Source organism: Ochotona curzoniae, unplaced genomic scaffold (assembly GCF_017591425.1).
Source record: "Ochotona curzoniae isolate NIBS_2020 unplaced genomic scaffold, NIBS_Ocur_1.0 scaffold_3171, whole genome shotgun sequence".
Lineage (NCBI taxonomy): Eukaryota > Metazoa > Chordata > Mammalia > Lagomorpha > Ochotonidae > Ochotona > Ochotona curzoniae.
The window spans coordinates 3,325,750-3,346,781 of record NW_024467104.1 but is presented as its reverse complement, the minus strand read 5'-3'; the positions used below and the strand labels follow the sequence as shown (position 1 = coordinate 3,346,781).

At 48.7% G+C, this 21,032-nt stretch overlaps 8 non-coding genes across 8 annotated transcripts; 5 read left to right on the top strand and 3 right to left on the bottom strand.

The window, feature by feature from the left end:
• The first annotated feature begins 5,491 nt into the window (after positions 1-5,491).
• TRNAF-GAA lies at positions 5,492-5,564 on the top strand. The gene has a single exon. It is a non-coding gene; the product is annotated as a tRNA-Phe (tRNA).
• Positions 5,565-11,655: 6,091 nt separating this feature from the next.
• Positions 11,656-11,728, top strand: TRNAK-UUU. Its single transcript has one exon. It is a non-coding gene; the product is annotated as a tRNA-Lys (tRNA).
• A 1,861-nt stretch (positions 11,729-13,589) lies between these two features.
• TRNAF-GAA lies at positions 13,590-13,662 on the top strand. The gene has a single exon. It is a non-coding gene; the product is annotated as a tRNA-Phe (tRNA).
• Positions 13,663-13,904: 242 nt separating this feature from the next.
• TRNAK-UUU lies at positions 13,905-13,977 on the bottom strand. Its single transcript has one exon. It is a non-coding gene; the product is annotated as a tRNA-Lys (tRNA).
• A 1,893-nt stretch (positions 13,978-15,870) lies between these two features.
• TRNAL-UAA lies at positions 15,871-15,953 on the bottom strand. The gene has a single exon. It is a non-coding gene; the product is annotated as a tRNA-Leu (tRNA).
• Positions 15,954-16,284: 331 nt separating this feature from the next.
• On the bottom strand, positions 16,285-16,373 carry TRNAR-UCU. Its single transcript is given in 2 exon segments — positions 16,285-16,320; positions 16,337-16,373. It is a non-coding gene; the product is annotated as a tRNA-Arg (tRNA).
• A 263-nt stretch (positions 16,374-16,636) lies between these two features.
• TRNAV-UAC lies at positions 16,637-16,709 on the top strand. Its single transcript has one exon. It is a non-coding gene; the product is annotated as a tRNA-Val (tRNA).
• Positions 16,710-17,046: 337 nt separating this feature from the next.
• On the top strand, positions 17,047-17,119 carry TRNAV-UAC. The gene has a single exon. It is a non-coding gene; the product is annotated as a tRNA-Val (tRNA).
• Positions 17,120-21,032: the final 3,913 nt, after the last annotated feature.

Below are 21,032 nucleotides of genomic sequence, written 5' to 3'. Positions count from 1 at the left end.
AGCCACAGAATCAGCAGTTTTGTCAGGGATTTTTTTTCTAGCAAGGTTTTCATGAGAGCCACATGCCTGTTTAAACCATTTGCCTGCCTCCTGCTGCTGAATTTGATGTTACGTTTCAGTCGAGGTTTTTCAGGGGCAAGCTAAAAAACACTGCAATGCAATCTCGAATGCCACCGTGGCGTGTAATTTACTGCATTCAGAATAGTCAAATGTCGTAGAAATATCTAATGATCCCCTTCTTGATTCCTTTAATGCAGCAAGAAGAGTAGGAACATAGATACTAGGTTATCAAGCATGCCTGGTCAAGAGTCAAAGTTTTGACTAGAAAATTATGAATTGCTACACCTAGAAGAGAAAAAAAAAAAAAAGAATAATTACACTTGTCAGGGACTTCTGAAGTCCCACACAAATGTTAAGCTTGTCCCATGCATTTCAAGGTCCACTTTCCGCAACATGACAACCAACCTACAGTATAGGGCTAAAATGAAGCATAGAAACATCCTTGGTATTTATTCATTATAGCTGTATACCTTGCAAAGCTTAAGATTACGCAAACATGGAGGTTGCCATTTGCAACCACATGGAAGCAACCGGAGGTCATTCTGATCAGTGACAAGCCGGGCACACGTGATCCCACTCAGAGTCTCAGAATGATGTCCTACAACGTGAAAGTATGATGGTAGTTTCCAGAGTCTGGGGAAGAAAGGAGGGGTGGCGAAGGGTTGACAAACTAAGAAATAGGTATCTCAGAGAGAGGAGTTTTGGGGTTCTAACGTACAATGGGATAACACATGGTGGGGTTCTAATGCACGGTGGATGTAGCACATACCTAGGAGAGAATTTTGAGTGAGCTCACCATGAAGAAATGTTGACTGGAAGGTACATTTACCCTGATAGGATGTTACACAGTATATGTGTGGGTGTGTGTGTATGTGTATGTTTGAAACAATACATGGGACCTCATAAACGTACAATTTTCACATGTCAATATTTTAAAATTATGCTTGGTTTCTAAAAGTTTTCAACCTTTTGCCCAGTAAGAGTACTGCCCTGCCCAGTGAGAAGCATTCCAAACTTTTTTGACTTTTCCTTCTAAAACTCGTGAAGTGGTCTTTGGTTATGTTGTCCTTAGGCTTTCCTCCCCATTCTTTTCATGTGACATGCTCCTTCTGCTCACACTGGGCCCTGTGGAGAAGAGGTAGGGTGATCAAATGAGATGAAAGTAAGAAACCAAAGCGCTCAGGGTCTTCTGTGAACAGAGAGGCCACAGCCTCTGAGTTGGGACGGGTGGATTATTTTTATAGCACTTATTCTCCAGCTATTTGAAAGGGAAGGCAACAGATAGAGAGGTCTTCAGCCTTTGGTTTCCTCCTCAAGTGCCCGTAGCATGATCGGACCAGGTGAAGCCGGGACCCTGGTGTCACAGGTGAATGGAACTAACCAAGGCCTTGAGTTGTCACTGTGCCCTTCCCATGCCAGTGGGAAGCTAGGTCCAAAAAGGACACACAGGACCTGAGCCCCTGGCACTCCTGTGGAGAGGGGGCATCCCAAGCAGCCTGCCCTAATCAGGCAAGTTACTAAAGAATTAGTTGGTCCTGAGATAAGTCTAAGAATGTTTTATTCACCCATCCTTTGTTCATTCCATATTTACCTTGCCTACTACTGTGACGCATTGGTAAGATCTAGTTTGATAAAGGTTACAAAAGCGGTGATGGGGCCATCTAGCCTGGGTAGAAGTGAGAGAGACCCATCTAGAAAATATGTGAGCTGCAACTTGCAGGTTAAATAAAGGTTAGGAGGATAGAAGCTGGAGCATGGATACAACTGGCTAATCCTTCACCTCTAAGCACCAGCTATGTGTGCCAGTTCATGTACCAGCTGCTCCACTTCCCATCCAGCTCCCTGCTTGGTCTGGGAAAACAGTGAAAGATGGCCCAAGTCCTTGGGACTCTGCACCCATCAGGAGACCCGGAAGAAGCTCCTGGCTCCAGATTGGCTTAATTCTGGCCATTGCAGCCATTTGGGGAGTGAACCAGTAGATGGAAAACCTTTCTCTGTCTCTTTCTCACTGTAAATCTGCTTTTCCAGTAAAAATAAATGGATCTTTAAAAGAGAGGAAGAAAAGAATCTCTGACTGCTTTCTGTAACTCTTGGAATTAGGTCAGGACCATCTAGAGAGCCACATGCTTCAGTCAACTGTGCTGTGAAATATAACCTGGTCGGCAAGTGAAATTGATCATACTCGCAGGCCCAGGGACTACGTAAGCCATTGCAGCACTGGAGGGTATCTCGGGGGCCATTTCAGCAGTTTTCTGATTACAACCACCTAGGAAAAGGAAAAGGTGAAACTGAAGTTCAACAAATGATAGACTCTAAACTTTGAAAAAACTTGAAGCCACCTGATTTAAGTGTGATGACCTCATACTCTCTTGAAAAGGCTATGTCATTTATTTAAAACACTTAAAATGCAATGAAGGCAAGGGATGCAAAATAATGAAATGGGAAGCAAGGGTGAAATACATGAGCATGTTAGGGGTAATATTAAACCGCAACTTGCTCCTTACTTTTATCTGAAAGGCAGATTTAGAGATCCTCCATCCTCTGGCTCCTCAAATGGCCACAATAACCATAGCAGGTCTGGTCAGCAGCCCGGAGCTTCTTCTGCATCTCCCACATGGGTACAGGGGGTCCAGGGACTTGAGCCATCTTTCTCTGCTGTCCCAGACACGTTAGCAGGGAGTTGGAAGAACAGGTAGGACCCAACCAGTGTCCATAGGAGATGCCAGCTCCACAGGTTCAACACTAATGCCGCAGTGTCAGCCCCTTGATGTACACCCTTAATGCTAAGTTTACCAAAGTTAATGCTTTAAACAAATTCAATAATCCTATGAATACCTTGTGTAAAGGTAACAAAGTTTTCATTGAAACCTTCACAACTGGCCTTTTTGCTCGCTTCTATGGGTTTCTGGTAGCTCCATGATGCTACTTGCAAAAAAAAAAAAAATCAAAGCGATCCTATCTTCTGACCTTGCAAAATCTGCCTACCTGCAAGAATGACAAACACATAAAAGAATATTGATTGTGGTGTTATCATTAAATAATGAAATCTAGAAAAAATGTTAAAAGGTCAATCATCAGGAATTTGATTAAAGAAGTTGTTCTAGCCATGTAGTCCAAAACGGTGCATGGATTAAGAAGCATAAAATGGGGATTCCCATTTGTAGATTCCCCAGTTGAACTGCGGGACTCCGAACCACAACCATGGAGAGAATTACAGGTTCCATGGTGTGAACGTGGTGGAGTACATGTGTCAAAGCTGAGCCTCCACAGAGGCTCAGATGAAGCAGTGGACAGCACATCCAGGTGCACATGAAGGATACGGCAGAACACTGGATGCTGCAGAGGACACTTGGTACCATGACAGAGGACAGAACAAATTGATCAGCTACCCCAGCCAAACGTTGGCAGTGAATACCTGGGCAAATGGAGACTCTAAGGTGGACTATGTCAGCCAGTGGATTCTGGAGAAATTTCATTGTACTTGGAATGGTGAGATTGGCAGCAATTCAGAACTGCTGAATTTTCAAAACCACTTGAGCAGTGTCCTCGGAGCATGCCCCACACTGGAGACTTTGGGATGCTTGGGAGTGTGGGTGTGGCTTCTTCCTTTGCCTCTCCCCTGCCCCCAAATACAGGAAGGGAAAAAGGAACTGTGGAAGCAATGGTCTTACCCGCTTTCCTGTAGCCTTTCCTTTGACCCTTTGCACACCAATCAACCATGTTAAGATTATCAAAATAATAATACTAATAGTAATAATAATTATAAGTACAAATGGCCTAAACAACTGCCAAGAGAAATGTCCCTGACATTTTCTAATAAGAAAGACAAATTGCTGGGAAATTAAAAAAAAAAAAAAAAAGATGGCAGTTTAGCCCTGAGGGAGGCCGTCGGACCTGCTGCTGCCACAGACCTGAAGGGGTCGGGTGGGAAGCTCCCGAACCGCTTTGCTCGCCAAGAACAGGACTGCGCTGGCCCAGAAGGCCAAGCGAAACGACAACATAACCACCTGCCAGAACGCAGGGACCAAGAGAATGTCAACCTGCCCAGCAAGGCATAGCACCTGCTCTGAGCACCTGCAAGAACGTGGCTAGGAGAGCCGCGGGGCCTCCCTAAGCGTCCTCCCGAAGCCTGGATTTCCTTGAGCAAAGAAATTGTCGCTGTGTGTGCAATCAACCGTTTATGGTCCTTTCATGCGGCAGCTTCAAGGAAACTTCATTCCCTGCCCGGTATTTATCTTGGCCTCCTGGTGCGGTCACTGCTGTGGAAGAGCATCCATCGTTTCATTTCGCGTGAACGTAAGTGACTTCCAACATTCACCCAAGGGACTTGCCTAACGTACCTGGCGTTAGTCTGATCCAGGTGCAAGGGACTGTGGTTTGTGTTACTGTGAAGCTTCGCTCCACTGAGCTCCCTCCCTCACTCTCCTTTAGCCGTGTCCTAGCAGTAACCGACTTTTCCATGCTCTTCAAGCCTTGCTTTGCAGTAGGAACCCAGAAGCGTTAGATTCAATGGAAAAGTACTTAGCAATTCTGGGCTGCTGTGTAAACGGAGGCAAGGGGGTATTTCACAAATCCCGTGACCTCCTGCGTCTCTCATTACAAAGGTCACGGGTGGGTGATCACTGGGACTTTCCTTCTCCACTCTTTGCTGCTGTTGAAGCAGAGTTTCCCTTTGAATAAAAATTCACTTACACGCCTTGCTTGCCTTTGTAGTTGTGTTCACTGTACTGTGTAATAGAAGTTGCAATTCGCTGCCAGAGGAAAAACATTGCGTCAGCAAATTAAAGTGCAGGTCATGTCTTAAAGATACTAAAAAGGAGAAATAAAGCACACGTGTCTAAGCCGAAAACTTTGGTACTTTTCCACGCAGATTCTTGCACATGGGAGGGGCCGTCCAGTTTGTCTAGTGGTTGGGACAGTTGGATCGCTGGTGTTGTCAAAGAACCTGAAGTCACAACAGAGCAACAAGAAGTACAATTACACTTTATAAGCCATTCACGATGGCGTTGGAACCACTCCATGCCTGTATTTTAAGGGACAGGTAAATGTAGCACTCTCTGAGGCTTGCTGATAGCTTCCTCTTAAGTTAAATGTGGTAGTGACATTCATATTTCTGTATTGTGACACACTTGTCTAGGGATGCCTAGAAATGCATTGAATTGGACTAAAAGGTCAAATTCAAGGCCATCGGTTGCTCAGATTAAATATTTGGCCTAGTGTTACATGGGAAAAAGCAGATATTTTAAAACTAAAAAAAAAAAAAAAATCTGAGAAAAGTGGGTGTTATCTTTAGCTTACAAGCCAGGACCCGGTGTTATCAGCCTGGTAATATTTGTACAGTGCTTGCTTTCAACAAAACTTGTCATTTTATTAGGATGGAATTATTTTCGTCTATAATTATGTATGGGCTAAAGACCCACCAGTGGGTGTGGCCGGAATAGCTCAGTTGGGAGAGCGTTAGACTGAAGATCTAAAGGTCCCTGGTTCAATCCCGGGTTCCGGCAGCTGCTTTTGAACACTCTAGTAGGCTGTCCGAGCTGAGCTGTCCCTGGAACCGATGCCACTCGCTTTATCCAGCTGAGTCTGAGTCAGTGAAAGCACAGTCGCTAGGACAACTCTTGGTTTTGGATCAGAACCCATTGTGGCATAAGTCCATTCTAGGGATTTCCAGTGAAATTGCAGGGATCCCCATTACATTTGAATTTCAGAGAGGAAAAAAAATGCTTTATAAGTTGAGTAGGCCACAAATTGCATTGCATGGAGCAAAGCACATATTATTTCTTCTGTGAAACTCTGGGTCTGACCTGTGTTTTTGTTTGGTAAATCACAAGTCACTGGTTTCAATTTATATTGAGATTTTTTAAATTTGAAAGGCAATGAGAGGAGAGAGGAGAGAAATCTTCCATCTTAAAAAACAAAACAAAACAAAAATCTCCCCTCTGCTGGCTCACTGCCAGCCAGGCTGGGAAGCCAGGAATTCTATGCCTGTTACCCCCAGGGTGTGGCAGTGCTGGTGTGGGATGGAGTGAGCCTCAGACTGGATCAGGACACACCGACACACAGACACACACCTCGTTAAGACATGAGCTAGCTCCTACGTGGGGCCTGGAGACACGCTAACGCAAATAAACATCATGACACACATCAGAAATGGTTGGCATTTGGACATTGGACTTGGGAATACACAGGAAAAGGGAAAAATACCTACACTGGCCTTCAGGAGCAGTAGAGCTAAAGAAGGTTGTAAAAGAAAAAAAAAAAGTATTGCAACAAAACATTTAGAGAAACCAGTGTAGAGAAACCAAAGGAAAAGGGGTAGAAGGCCCAATGCATTAGCCTAGTGGCTAAAGTCCTCATCTTGAGTGCACTGGGATCCCATATGGGCGCTGGTTCTAATCCCGGCAGCCCCGCTTCCCATCCAGCTCCCTGCTTGTGACCTGGGAAAGCAGTCGAGGACGGCCCAAGGCCTTGGGACCCTGCATCTGCATGAGAGACCAGGGAGAGGCTGCTGGCTTTGGATCAGCTCAGTTCCAGCTGTTGGGCTCATGTTAGAGAGTGAACCAGTGGATGGAAAATCTTCCTCTCTGTCTCTGCTTCCATCTGTGAACCTGCCTTTCCAAGAAAAATAAATAAATCTTAAAAGCAGCAAAATGAAACAAAAAATTCAGTAAGGGATGGATCGAATTGTGGTCCAAATGAAGGGGACCAAAGTGGTGGTCTACTAGATAGATTGGATTTTCCGTGAAGGCTCATTTTTACCTGTGCATCTGGGAACCTGGGTCCTCAAATACTGGTCCTCAAGTTATTGAGGAGGTATCTGTTAAATAGGATTAACAGGCCATCTCCTGCATGCTAGGTGAGAGAGGTTATCTATAAGTGTCCCATGCGGGTGCAGGGTCACAAGACCTCGACTGCTTTCCCAGGTCACAAGCAAGGAGCTGGATGGGAAGTGGAGCTGCCGGGACTAGAACCGGCACCATATGGGATCCTGGCACGTTCAAGGAGAGCGCTTTAGCTGCTAGGCCACAGTGTCGGGCCCGACACTTGTGTTTCTAACCTAAAATCTTGAAGTACATCGTCATGCATTGCAATCTTGGAAACATGGCCACCAGACTGAATTGGAACCTGCTAGGTTCAGAGGTGCTTGAGAGGGAGAGTGGCTTTTAGTTCAAGCAAAGGGTTTTATTTGTCAAAGGAGAGAGTCTGATGAATCGCTCCCTGGTGGGATTCCGCTCAGGAGCACTTCCACGTGGCGGGATGACCACGTGAGGGAAATGGCTATCTAGGTCTACAGCACTGGGGATGAAGCTTGGGCTCAGGGGCTGGGAGGAGGCAGCAGCTCCGTGGTACTCCTAGAGCAGAGTACTGTTTCTGGTGGGCTGAGACAAGGTCTGCATAGCACTCCAGACGGGCTCACTCTGCCTCGGGCCCACATCCTGCTCTGTTCAACCTGACAGAGCCGCCCTTCGGCTAGCCTGGATTGTCTGAGGCGTGCAATCCCGGGACTTGTTATTTTACAATGTTCCCTTTTGCTTTTGCACCTCGGTTTGCATCGACAGCTCTATTCGGTGCAAGCTCTTTTCAGTTTGTCACCACAAACCACACCAGACACAGGAGCCTTGCAGGTTTTACTGCCGCAGGGATGATGGCGGCTGAGCTGGGAGTGGAGGCAGAGAGAGGGAGAAAGGGAAGGGGAGCCTGCCATTTTGGCACGAGCGGGCTCCAACGGAAGAGGGAGAGCAGGAGGAAGGCGGGCGGATTTACACGGGAGTGCACCTTTTTGTGGTCGGGGTTGGCATTACCGGGTGTGAGGGATTAGTGGATATGGCCTAGTGGATATGGCCGCGGGCGGCTCCTGGGGGTTGGTGCATAGGACCGCGAGGGGCGCAGGGAATTGGTGGGCACGACTAAGCGGAGGGGCCGCAAGGGGTTGATGGATAGGGCCAGTCAGCCATGGTGCCATGAGGTTACAGCGGATTGGCAAAGAACTTGAAGGGCACGCACGCCTTAAGGAAGCTGAGACCTAGAGGGAGCAGATATTTAAAATGGTATCAAGTCCAACCTTGCGGAGTCTTCCGGCGGATGCTCGAGTCACTGTCACGTTCCTCCCTTTTGCTCTATATAAGGCAGAAGGTGCGCCGTTCTCTTCCACCGCTCCTTCGAGCTGAGTTTGGGTGCAGTGGTCTCACAGTAGAGGCTGAAGAGGCTGGTACCCCTGCAGAAGAAGCTGATTAAGAGTTCGATTAGAAAAAACGTTTTGCATTTGAGTGTGGATGATACAGGAACGGAGGGAGGGGGTATTTATCAGAAATCCTTTTTGAAACAGTAGCTCGAGTTCTTCCCGAGGCTTGCAGGAATACGTAGTCTCCACAGGTTGGTTTTGATGAGGAGCTTCTTGGGGCTGCCTCTGTGGTGGTGGTGGAGAGCCCCTCACGGCAGATGTTGACCTTGCGTACAGACTCCGTATTCCAGCCATTCTTGGATGGAGTGTCCGCTTGGCTTTGGCAGGCTTCTGGGGTCACTTCTGCTCAGCCCCAATAAACCATCCAGCCTTCGGTTTCATGGTGTTGGTGGCCAGGGTTAGGCTAGAACATGCATGAGAAAAGGCTTGTATTGGACAAGGAAGAGTTGGTTAAAAGACTGTCTAGGGCCCAGCAGTGGCCTAGCAGCTAACATCCTCGCCTTGCATGCACTGGGATCCCATATGGGCACAGGTTCCTGACCCGATGGCCCCGCTTCCCATCCAGCTCCCTCCCTGCTTGTGGCCTGGGAAAGCAGCCAAGGACAGCCCAAAGCCTTGGGATCCTGCACCTGTGTGGGAGACCTGGAAGAGGCTCCTGGCTCCTGGCTTCGGATCAGCATGGTTCCAGCCGTTGGGGCGGGAGAGAAGATCTTCCTCTCTATCTCTGCTCTTCACTCTGTATCTGACTTTCCGATAAAAATAAAATAAATATTTTAAAAAGAAAAAAAATTTTTTTTTACTAAGAAAACCAAAAAGACTGTCTAATGAGGCCTTGAGAAACAGACAGGTTGTAGAAAAAAGAAAAACAGCAATATGTCTGGTTGTGGAAGGAGAAATGGTCTGATCATACAAGTAAGGAGCCGAGGAGTGGACAGAGTCTGACCTGCTTCTAGTCCTGCCCTTCTAGACACAACTGTATCAAACACGGAACTCACATGTATTTTCCTCGAAATGGTGGTATGCTGCAAACCAGCAGGTTAAAATAAAAGTTGCACCATTGAAACAGATTAGAAGTAGTTGAAAAAAGTAGCTAGCCTTATCCTGGGCAAAGGTTGTCTCATTGGTATAGAATCTGTTAAGTTTCCAGAAAATCTGTCCTTGTTTAGGTCATAAATTCTTTGTGTGATTGCAACAAAGGATCCATAGCTGTTTTTAACAGTCTCTATTGGGAAATTTGAGATTTCCAGAAGTATCAGTTGTTCTGCCAGTTTAAGGGTGACCTTGTAGAGCTGAACTTTGCCTCTGCTTCCTGGGAAGAGTCCTCAGAGAGTACCCCATCCTTGATCTTAGCCACAGAGCTAAGAAGGAACGGTGGCATGTTTTAAAATGTCACCTACATGCAGGCAGGGCACAACTGGAGATGGTCGCTGTTGCTTTGAGCCTCCATAAAGCGGGAATCCACAAGGCTAGGGAAGAAAGGGTGGATCTCAGACACGGCCTGGCTTTCAGCCTGAGGATGAAACAGGGAAATCCTTTGAGCGGCTCTTGGAATCCTCACCAGGCGCTCCAAGGCAAAAGCTGGGTGTCTCTCACGGAGCTCTTTCCAGAACATTCTTATTCCGGGGTGCCCAGGCTTTTTTTTTTTTTTTTTTGTCTGCTTTTAAGTCCATGCTTGGACACCAGAGTCTTCGCACGCACCTCTGTTGAAGCACTGACTGAGTGGCTCTCCACTGTTGGTGCATACGCTCTGGATCAGCAGTCACCACCTCACAGGACGGAGGGGCGGGATGGCGAAGAGCTGGCATGATGCTGGCCGCAGTGGGGATGGCAGAGAGTGGGCGGTGGGGGTGATGCTGGCCCAGGGAGGCCCCCAGAGCAGGTGGCTGGCAGGTGCACGGCATTCCCTAAAGTCGTGTGATGTGCCGCCATCAAACACGCCGCTCTAGCGTCGAAAAAGTTTTGAGCAGAAGGTAATGAAGATGCAAATCCACGAAACCCTCTCTCCCCTCTCCCTGTGTGTCTGAAAGCAGGACAGACGTGCAGAGCTGTCCCTTCTCCTTTCAGGAAGATCAGAGGCTGAGGACCCACTGCGACCTTAGACCCTTATCACCGGGGAGACGGCGCGGGGGAATCAATATCACAAACGTTACCAGCCTTTATCGACGATTGATTTCTCACATATTTACTTTCCCATAGTCGGCTACCCCTGGAGACTCAGGGTCCTCTTCCTCCGTCTTGTCCCTTGTCCAAAAAGGTACTGTTCTTTGTGGAAGATGCCCCATAAACCAGAATTTTGGTCCCCCTTTGAGATGTCCTCATTCCCGTGTATCTATACAATGTACATGTTAATCCAGGAAAATGAACTTTTGCTCAGTCATCTCCCAGAATTAACAGGAAAAAAAAAAAAAGTGCAGCTCAACCAAAATAAAAGGTCATTGAGGATTATCTGGGACCTATTTGCTTCACTAAATTTATAAGTGGAATTCAAGGCAGTGCGGCCAGGTTAGGGTCTTTGTTTTCTTTGGGGTTCAAACTCCTCTCGATATTTTGAAGGGGATACTGATGAGATTCTTAATGAGCCATCCCCCAAAGTGAACTACTTGATGGAGAAATCTTAGCGCAGGTTCCCTGCAAACTGCGTCAAAACAGAGGACTGCTTCTTGCTGACAGCCGTCTTTTTGGTAGAAACAGGATTAAAAATACAGGGATACGGGGATTTGGACCTAAACGGTGCGGTCATTTGAACTTGGGTCTTTGATTTTACAGCCACACAACTGAGAGCAAAAGAGGGAGATCATTTTAAAGCTGCCGCGTTACGCGTGCATTAAATCTGATGGACTCTTTGACCCTTAGGAAAGGAGGAAAAACGCAAGGTGAATTTGAGCAGCCAGAGGTGGGGCGGGCCGGCAGCTGCGCGTGCGCAGAGGCTGGCGTGGTGGACAGGTGGGCGTTCGGTCAGGAGGGTCGCTTCTTTGCAGTGGGTCAGCTGGGAACGTGTTTTCGAGCGAGGTGCTTGGGATGGAGACGCGGAGTGGCCGAGTGATGTCCTTTCGGAAGCAGGGGCGCCTCTGAACTGTGGCCTCTAACCCCGCGGGTTTCGGCTTTACTTGGCGCCTTCCCCCCACTCGGAGCCCACTTGCAGAACTTGGGGTCCACGTGAGCTGCAGACGCTCCACGTCAAAAGCGAACGTCTTTGTTTCATTTGAGAAATCCGTATATGGCTGCCAGAAGACAACCAGATTTCCCTCTTTGCTTCCTTCCCACATCGCCTGCGTCTCCGTCCTGCAGGATTTGTACAAATACAGGGTTTGAAACAAACAAGAGACTGCAAAAAAATCTCATCTTATGTGTTCCTTAATGTGGAGGGGAAATCACAACAGTCTTCACTGTATAAAACAGAGTGTCAGATGTGAGCCCGGATAGCTCAGTCGGTAGAGCATCAGACTTTTAATCTGAGGGTCCAGGGTTCAAGTCCCTGTTCGGGCGGAATCGTTTTCGTTTTGTTCCCCCTCACCATAAGGGAAGAAAGAGACCCAGTTTTACTAAGAATAATCTTGGAATGTGTAAGCTGAAAGCCTGACCTCTAAAGAATGCTAGCTCTCTGCAAATCTAAACCAGGTGGGCTTTTGAAAATAGGCTACCTGGAGAGTGGTTACTTTGCTGTTAGGTAGGTGTATTTTGCACTCATCCGGTGAGTAGCTGTGAGCCCATCACTTAGGATAAAGGTTAGGGGAAACAGACAAGCCCCTTCTCTATCAATCCGTTGCTCCCGGGCTTTCTTGGGCTTCATTCTGGCAAGTGTCTGGGGACTGGGTCCCAGGCCACCCCCTCCCCAGGCTTCTTCTCTGCCGCAGAGTTTTCCCAAACTCTGAAAAAGGAAGAGAGATTCTGCCAGGGAGGCCCAATCTCCCCCATCCCAAACTTCTGCATGCGGAACTTGGGGTCCAGAGAGCAGCTCTGTTGGCAAGGGAGTGCAGTATGGTGAGTGCAGTTAGGGGTACTGGACTGGGACAAAACAGACTGAAAAAAGCGCCCACCCACTGCTAGTTAATCCGGGGGGGAAATCTGGCTCCTGCAGGTGTTTGTAAAGCAAGTTGGTTTGGGAACCCCCACGTTCAGGTGTGAGGGCGCCCAGGTGAGCAGGGTCTGCTGTGAGGGCTTAGCTAAGGATCGGACAACAGAAGGTGAGCTGGGCTTCCTCACGGAGGGGCTGGGAACAGCACAGGGCTCGCTCAGCACAGCGCAGGGGGGACCCCCAGTGTGAGGCAGGGTCTTCACCCTGCTGCAGGAATGCCTGACTGCGGCTCCAAACAGACTCCACAGTTACCTCAGGAGCTCAGCTGTCCCCAAAGGACCATCTCACACTCTGTAATAATTCAGCAAAAATGCACGCATAGTGTATTTACCATGATAAATGCATGCTAGCTATTAGAAGGGAGTGATGACTATATATATAGTATATTATGTGTGTATGTATATGTATATACACACACATAATTTATATATAATTTATATCTTGCAATGGGTAAGGAAAATTCTTGAAGAAATACCTACCCAAGTCACCCAGCCACACTCATGTATGTGACTCGTGCTGACCAGTATGTGCTGAAGGGACAGCAATGGCTGTCAGTTCAAGGGAGAGTGGGCAGGGTGGGCAAGGCCGGCTCCTGGAGGCCGGTGAAGCCGGGAACGCAGAGGGCATCCGACGGAGAGAAATGGATGAGAACCCGTGGCAACGCTCGGGAGGACAGCTCGCACGAAGCCTGTGCTGCCATCGTTTTCCGACTGGACAAAAGCAGACAGGCTGGCCCAAGCTGAGAGTGTCCTGTCCGCCACCTGCCCCTGCCTGCCCCCCGTGTCCCTCCTCATTCCCAGCGCGCGCATCCTTGCCATCCTTTGGTGACAATGACAGGGAAATCCTGTCCCAGCCGCGATGGTCTGTGGAGTCTCCAGGTGGTTCTGGTCCGAGTTCTGGATACTTGGTTCATTTGAAAAGTTGTGTCGTCGTCAGGGGAAGCCAGGCGTGGGGGCTTGAGCGGCGCCAAGGCTGTCAAGAGCTGGGACACATCCTTGACTCCTAGGGAAGGGGCGGTTCTCATCTTTGCTATGGCCCTGGGGAGGGAGCGAGAGAGGAGAAATATTAGGAAGGCAATAAAAGCTTGCCGAGACGAGGCGGAATGCAAACGTTTCCTCACGCGACACCAACTTTCCTACAGCTCCTGAGACGGAAGGGCTAAAAGTAGACGGTTGAGAAAGTAGCTTGAAGAACTAGATGAGATGCTGGGAGAAAAAAAGTGGAAATTGCTTGTCTTTTTCACCTTACAGGGTAATTATGGGTCTCATCTGCGCCGAAATAGCTCAGTTGGGAGAGCGTTAGACTGAAGATCTAAAGGTCCCTGGTTCAATCCCGGGTTTCGGCAAGGGTTTTGTTGGCGCTGAAACCCAGCTTCCTCAGCAGTCGGACAGACTTGGTCCTGCACACAAAATAGTATCAGGAATTACAGGTCGATGTGGTCTCAGGTTTTCAGTTTTAGTCGTGGCTGTTGAAGATTTCTCATCTTTGCTCTCAACTGAATCAGTTCTTAGCATTTTGGTCTCCTCCGGGAGTGTTACTAAAATGTCCGCATTGTAAGTGGATGTTTTTGAGGTTTTAAAAACAAGCCGCCTGAACAGGGACTTGAACCCTGGACCCTCAGATTAAAAGCCTGATGCTCTACCGACTGAGCTATCCAGGCCCCTGTAGGGACATTTTTCTGCAGTCTATCCGCAGTGAAATACACCAAGCGGCCTCAGTTTTTCCCAATTGGATTCAAACCCAGGGTGGTTTTGCCAGTTTTCTCACGCGTGACCTTGAAAAACAAAAACGGACAGAAACAAGAAACGAGGTCGAGTGCATTGGGTGAAATCAAACCTTGCTCTTTAATCCTGTCACAGGTATCTCATAAAGACCAACGACCACAACTGCCTGCCCTCCCAAAGTGCTGGGAGCAGAGACCCAGGCGTGAATTTCCTTAAGCCTCCCAAGGGGTGGCCAGGCCTCCGCTCAGCTGTGTGAGTGGGACTCTGCCCACTCCCCAAAGCTCCCACTCAGCCGGATTTGCCTGGATTGCATCTCATTCGGGTCCTGTGACCTGGACTTACAGGACGCATCACACTCCTCCACCACTTCTTCATCCTGTCCTTCCTTGAGGTACTGAACAAAATCCTGGGAAGTGGAATCGGGTGCGACGTGGAGCCTGGCGCCCACCCGTGTCAGCTCACCGAGGACCGCATCCACTCCACTGCGCTAGCGAACCGCTCTTCCGCAGGCAGAATACACAACAAAGCTGAAACAACAGCTGTGCCTTGGCGAGCGAACAGGGCCCAAGGTACCAAACAGTACGGATCCTGTAATATTTGGGACGAATTAGCGGGCACATGTGATTCTGGCCTTTAGTGGGACTGTATGTACACATCTTTAATTACCTAGAGTTGCATGGATGTGGCTTGCATAGCAGGTAAGAGAGGACAGCATAGTTGTGGCCTTCAGGGAAGGGCAGTGCGGTGTGACACGGAGGGCCTCTGGATTCCTGGAGGTGAGCCTGCGTCACCGGGCGTTTGAACACAAGTCCTGCTGGAATCCACTCTAGAAGATCCTGTTTCCGGATGCCGTGTTTCCTGCAGATTGCTAGACAAGGTTTAAAGCTGGGCATCCCTGAATCATTGCTTTGCGGGATAGAGTTGTCAGCGCTGAAAAAAAAAAATCCCCAAATGTGTTGGGTGGTTTACTCAAAGTTAACTATGAGTCCCTGGGCATCAGATGGCAACCGCGGTTCAGCCAGGAAAACTGAAGCCCGACCCTTGTGAAGACGGTGTAGACCGTGAGGTGCTACCAGGGCGGTCGGGAGCCCGAGCTCGCTCCTTTTCCAAGCACTGCGATGCAGAGATGGGTTCCTGCTCGGTCCTTGCCTGTCAGGGTTGGAGGCTGGGCACTTGGGGCTGGCACCTGTTGCGGTGTCTGCCACCATCTGCTTCTCCCAGTGCTGTGAGGACCCGAGCTCTCCTTACACCTCCAGCGCCTGGAGGATGCCCAGCTGCAAAGCCAGCTCTCAAAAACTGGCCTTGAATGAACGGATGATTGCATGGCCGAGTGACGGTCGGGGTCAGGGAAGGCTTTTGGTAGAGAGCAGGGTCAGAGAGGCTCCGGGGAAAGTCTCCTTCGGGAGAAGTTCTGTGACGTTCTACGGCGCCCCTTGGCTTTGTTTCCTTGTCCTCAGGAAGCATCTCTCCTCACGCGTCGGCTGGCTGTGACCTTGACTGCGTCGTGGTTGTGTTTACCTTCCACACGTTTAAATACCTGCATTCCAGTAACACCAGCGTTTAGAACAGAGCCTGGCACACAGCTGGATGTCTGCTCCCGCCCAGCGCTTATTCTCTGAGTAATTTTTCACCCATTTTCTTTTTACTTTCAGGTCTGGCAGCCATCACACGTGAAGCTGTCTCGTGTCTGGCAGAGGCAGTAGCTTTCGTGTCGGAATACAGCTGTCACTTACTTCAGGTAGTGTTGGTTTCAGCTGTTCGGATGCCCACGGTTGCATAAAGGATGGGGGAAGAATTTGAGGTTCTTGCCAAAAGAGGAAACCGACATGTACCAGAAGTGGGGTTCGAACCCACGCGGATATAAATCCATTGGATCTTAAGTCCAACGCCTTAACCACTCGGCCATTCTGGTAATTACGTACAAGGGAGCTTGTTTTTTGGTAATTCAGATATTACTCGTCAAAATTTTGGCGCAATATGAAATAATTTTTATTTTCCATATACTATAAGTAATACAAGGGAAAAGAGCGAATTTTTAGGTTATCTTGCTGTCTTCTTTGCCTCAGCACTAGAAAGTGGAGAAGCGTGAACACAATGGAGGAACGGTTCGAACTAAACGGGACTCAAAAGGTAAATACTTCTACTGTCTTCCAAACGAGGTTGTTAGCGTTAGATATTTTTAAATGGTAAAGTCCATAACTTTTCTTTCCAGATTAGGTATGTTATTTTAAGGGTTTTAAAAGCGACTCTGGTGGGACTCGAACCCACAACCTTTGAATCCCTCCAACGTTCATCTAGAAGTCCAATGCGCTATCCATTGCGCCACAGAGCCAAGCGCAGAGACTCCCTCCCCGCGGCGGACATCAGCGTAGGGGGCGTGGGCTCCGGGGCTCGTGCCTCTTCGGCAGCCCCCGCCGATCTCGCCTCTCCAGGAAGAGGAGGGATGCGAGCTGCTTCAGCCTTGCTTCTTCCGGAACGTTCCTTCCTCTGCGTTCACTCTGCACTGTGAGTGAATTGTCGGTATCACACCGTCACACTGTTCAAGGGCCTAGCAGGAAATTGTTAAGGTCTACCCTGCAAGAACCAGAGACGTTCGGTTCCATAGTGTAGTGGTTATCACGTCTGCTTTACACGCAGAAGGTCCTGGGTTCGAGCCCCAGTGGAACCATGGGTGTTTACCTTCCATTTTTCTACTTTCCTTTTAGGTCTGATTTGTTTGTAACCTTGTTGGAGTTAGTTCTCGAGTTTTCTCTCCGGAAGCATATACAGTGTTGTGTGCTGTGGCTGTTACGGTCTTTTTTTTTTTTTTTAATATACCTGTGAAAACACGGCTTCAGCAAACCCTTTTTTCCTAATTATTATCTGCTTTTTTGAATAAAGTGTTTCATTACTTGTAACAAAAAGAAAAAGTATTTGTACAGAACATTAGAACAGCCCCGTTCTGCCAGAGCATGGCTTTCAATTTTCTGTAGTTAGTGCGTTCTGGAGGAGCATTGTTGTCACGTGGTTCCATAGTGTAGCGGTTATCACGTCTGCTTTACACGCAGAAGGTCCTGGGTTCGAGCCCCAGTGGAACCATGCGTTATACCCTTTTTCATTCAGGAAGCTGGGGACGTCGGCGGATCAGCAGCTCCGGGGGCGAATGTCAAGCTTCACGGCCCGCGCGGGGCTCCTCAGACCGCGGGGCGCTGACCTTCCCTCAGCACCCGGGACCCTCCCTCAGCAGCCGGGACCCCCCCTCAGCAGCCGGGACACCCTCCCTCAGCACCCGGGACCCTCCCTCAGCAGCCGGGGCGGCATCTTCCGCCCGAGTCGGGCTCCTCAGAGCGCCGGACGCCGACCCTCCCTCAGCACCCGGGACCCTCCCTCAGCAGCCGGGACCCTCAGCAGCCGGGACCCTCCCTCAGCACCCGGGACCCTCCCTCAGCCAGCAGCCGGGGCTCCGTCTTCCGCCCGCGCCCACCCCGCGCGCCTGCGCAGTGCGCCGCCGGCGCGAGCCTCCCGGGGTCGCTGCCCGCCTGCTCCCTCAGGCTCGGTGTGGCCGGCCGTCTACACTGCGGGGAGGAAGACCCCTGAGACCCGCTTTTCTGAGCAACACCGAGCCCACTGGCCTCATAACTTTGTGAAAACTCGATTTGACGAATCACGAGGTAAAGAATGAAAAAAACTCGTCACGCTTTAGTGATACCTCCCGTCTTCCAATTGTTTGAAGTTTCTCTGGCAACTTTCCAGCCATGGTTTGTAACTGCACTAGTCTTAAAACTCCATTCATGAGTCCTTTGTAAGCCGTCTCATGTTTTAATTCAAAAGGTACATCCTCTCGCCCCGCCCCCCAGAAATACCCTGAAAACTTTTTTTTTTTGTTTTTGTGCACAAATCCTCATTCATCAGTTCTCTGCCAGCGTTGGGATGGACCTCAGTTCCTTAGCTAATGAACAGTTAAAATGAATCCGATTTTACTGACAACGCTGTAGTGGGTTTCCTTATTGGGGTTTGGAGGATTCAAAAACACACAGTTAGGACAAGGTCTTGCAGAGGCGATGCTTGCGTGGTGGGCGCCGCCTTCCCGTCCTCCCCTCTGGATGCAGCGACGGGTGTTAGCTGGCCCATTTTACAGATGCTCCCGGCCTCGACACTGCTTCGGAACGCAGCAGGCTTCCCACCCAGGGCAGCGGACTGCAGGGTTTCTGTCGCCGAGTGTATTGCTGCAACGTTGTTCACAGTAGCCGAGATGGACTCCCATGAGCTGGCCACTAGTCACAGGTGAATGGTTAGAAACGTGTTGTGGAAACACATAATGGAACCTTGTTCAGTGTCAATATAATGAACCTGTCTTTTGGGGTGCAGTAGGCGTGTATTGACTGGAGGGTATACGTGAGAAGCGCCTGGTCTAGAAAGATGCTGTTGCTCGTGCGTGGAATTCATAGAAGCGGGCGTGCAGTCCTGGGGTCTGGGGCGAGGGCGTGTGGGTTAGCAGGGCTGGCGGGGAGGGAAGCTGGGCAATGGCGTCCACAGGCAGCTCCTCACGCCCACGATGGCTTACAGCAATTTATTGTTAGTAGTTCACCTTTTCATTTTATTTGAATATCAATTTATTATTATTTTAGAAAAGTACTGCAGGAGTTCCACGTTTCCCAGGACAGATGGGTGAAGGGTAAAGAAACGGGAATGTTGATTGCCCCGAGTCAATTCCTTAGGTTTTGACTCATTTTCCTGAATATCACCATTGAACTCTATACCTATGTCCAGTTACGGCACGTTCAATTGAAAATGAATTCCTGGATACATGTACAAGATGTGAAGTTTCTGTAAACATTGCTACTTTTAATTCCAAAGAGCTTATGCCAAATTCCACTCTTGCTGATATGAGTCTCACATCAAAAGCACGAATGGGCTTTGCAGTCCCTGCTTGAAAAGTAAAAATGTTTTAGCTTTGGCGTTTCCTTATGAAGTTCAATTCCTGCTGTGCTTAGAATAAGCTCCGTTCCTCCTTTCCTCCAACTCTGTACGCTCCCTTGTCCTGCTCCGTTATATTGCCGCTGGGTTCTTATGGATCTTGTGTGCTTTTTGTAGACTTAGATTTAGGACATGTTTTGCAAATACATTTCCCAGTCATTTTTCTTTTTTTGTTAAAATACTAATTTTATCTTGATGATGTTTACATAGTTGGTTAAAGTGGGAAAGGTCGAGGGTTAGGGAAAAGGGTGAGATCATTGTTTTCAAATTTGCTTTTTCTTCTTCCTGTGTCTGGGGGAAGAGGGGCGATTAGGGAGAAGTTGCACCCAGCCTCCCAAACACCCCAGCACCTGGGGATGGGGAACAGCTGTCCGATGTCATCCAGGCCCTCCAATGTGGAGCATGCTCCGAGGGTTCTGCTCAATAGATCTGAAAATGCTGTTGATCTACCAATCCAAGGATGAGGAGATTTTTCAAGGCCTAGAACTGGGCTGTCATAGTTTACCCTGGAGTCTCCCATTACCCAGATATTTGCTGTCAATGCCTGACTGGGGTAGTTGACAATGTGTTCTGTCTTCCATCTTCTGCTATGGTACCCAATGGCCTGCCATATCCTCCATGTGCATCTGGGTATGCCATCTACTGCTCTGTCTTAGCCACTGAGGAGGCCCCGTTCTGATCCATGTGCTCTGCGGTCAGCAAGTACAGTGGCCTTGTTGATGGAAGTCATGCCTCACCTGCAACACACTCCCTCATTGGTCCTCCCTCGCACACATCCCACTGCCCCTTTGGCTGGTCAGTCCACAGTCCCTGTGTCTGGTTGTGCATGAGGTGCTTGGTGCCAAATGGTGCTTCCACAGGCCAGCCCGAGCCAGGCTGGGGGCCTGCGGAGCTAAATCCTCCCACACATCTTTAAAAAACTTAGAATAAATAAAAAAATAAAGGAGATGACTGTGCTGGCACACTGCCATAGTTAACACAAATTTGGCATTCACCAGGCCCCGGATGCCCGCCAGCCACTGGCTCTTTTTCTCTCCGCTGTGTAACCCTTGCCTCCGTATAAGGCAACCTAGGCCGTTGCCTACAGCGGGGGAGCCATTTTCCTTTTGATTATGTAGTGGTTGGCAGAAAGTAAAATTTTTCTACATAGTTAAATCAATTATTCTTTTATTTAGTTGTTTGGAGAACTGGCCTTTGCAATTTCTAATTTAGAAAAATTGTTTCCCATTTTGAAGTTATATTCTAAAACTTATGTAACGTATTCTATGAGGTAGCTAAACGCTAAGATTTACATCTTCGTTTTCTATGAAATGGCTAAAAAATGCACTTGCTGCGAGATAGAGAAGGTAGATTTCTGGAAAGGGATTTAGTAAAGCACTTTGTGTGTGTGTGTGTGTGTGTGTGTGTGTGTGTGTGTGTGTGTGAATCAGCCAGTTTGATGAAATCGCACAGACTGCAGACCCGAAGCTGGTCCTGCCTCACACGTTGTGTAATATCTTTCCTTAGCTCTCTGCTAGCCCAGGCCTTCCTGCTTGCACCCCTTGGGTTCACCAAGCCCTCTTCCTTTCGTTTTTCTGTGTTTCGCAGGAGAGGTTAGCTGTTTTCTCACAGTTTTAGGCAGTGTGGTGTAAGCCATAGGGCTTTAACATGGAGACTTAAGCTTCTGGTTGCCTTTTGGTTTTGTGAGCTCAAGTGTGACTTTGGGAGTAACTATTTAATTGTTTCATGGGCATTAGTTCACATGAGTTTTAAAAGAATTTATTTATTTTTGCTGGAAAACATATTTAATGAGAAGAGGAGACAGAGAGAAAGATCTTCTGTTCGCTGGTTCACCCTCCCCAAGTGGCCGCAATGGCTGGAGCTGAACCAATCCGAAGCCAGGAACCAGGAGCCTCTCTGGGTCTCCTTCATGGGCGTGGGGTCCCAAGGCTTTGGGCTGTCTCAACTGCTTTTCCAGGCTATAAGCAGAGAGCTGGATACAAAGTGGAGCATCCAGGAACATGACTCGATGCCCATAGGACTTCAGCCACTAGGC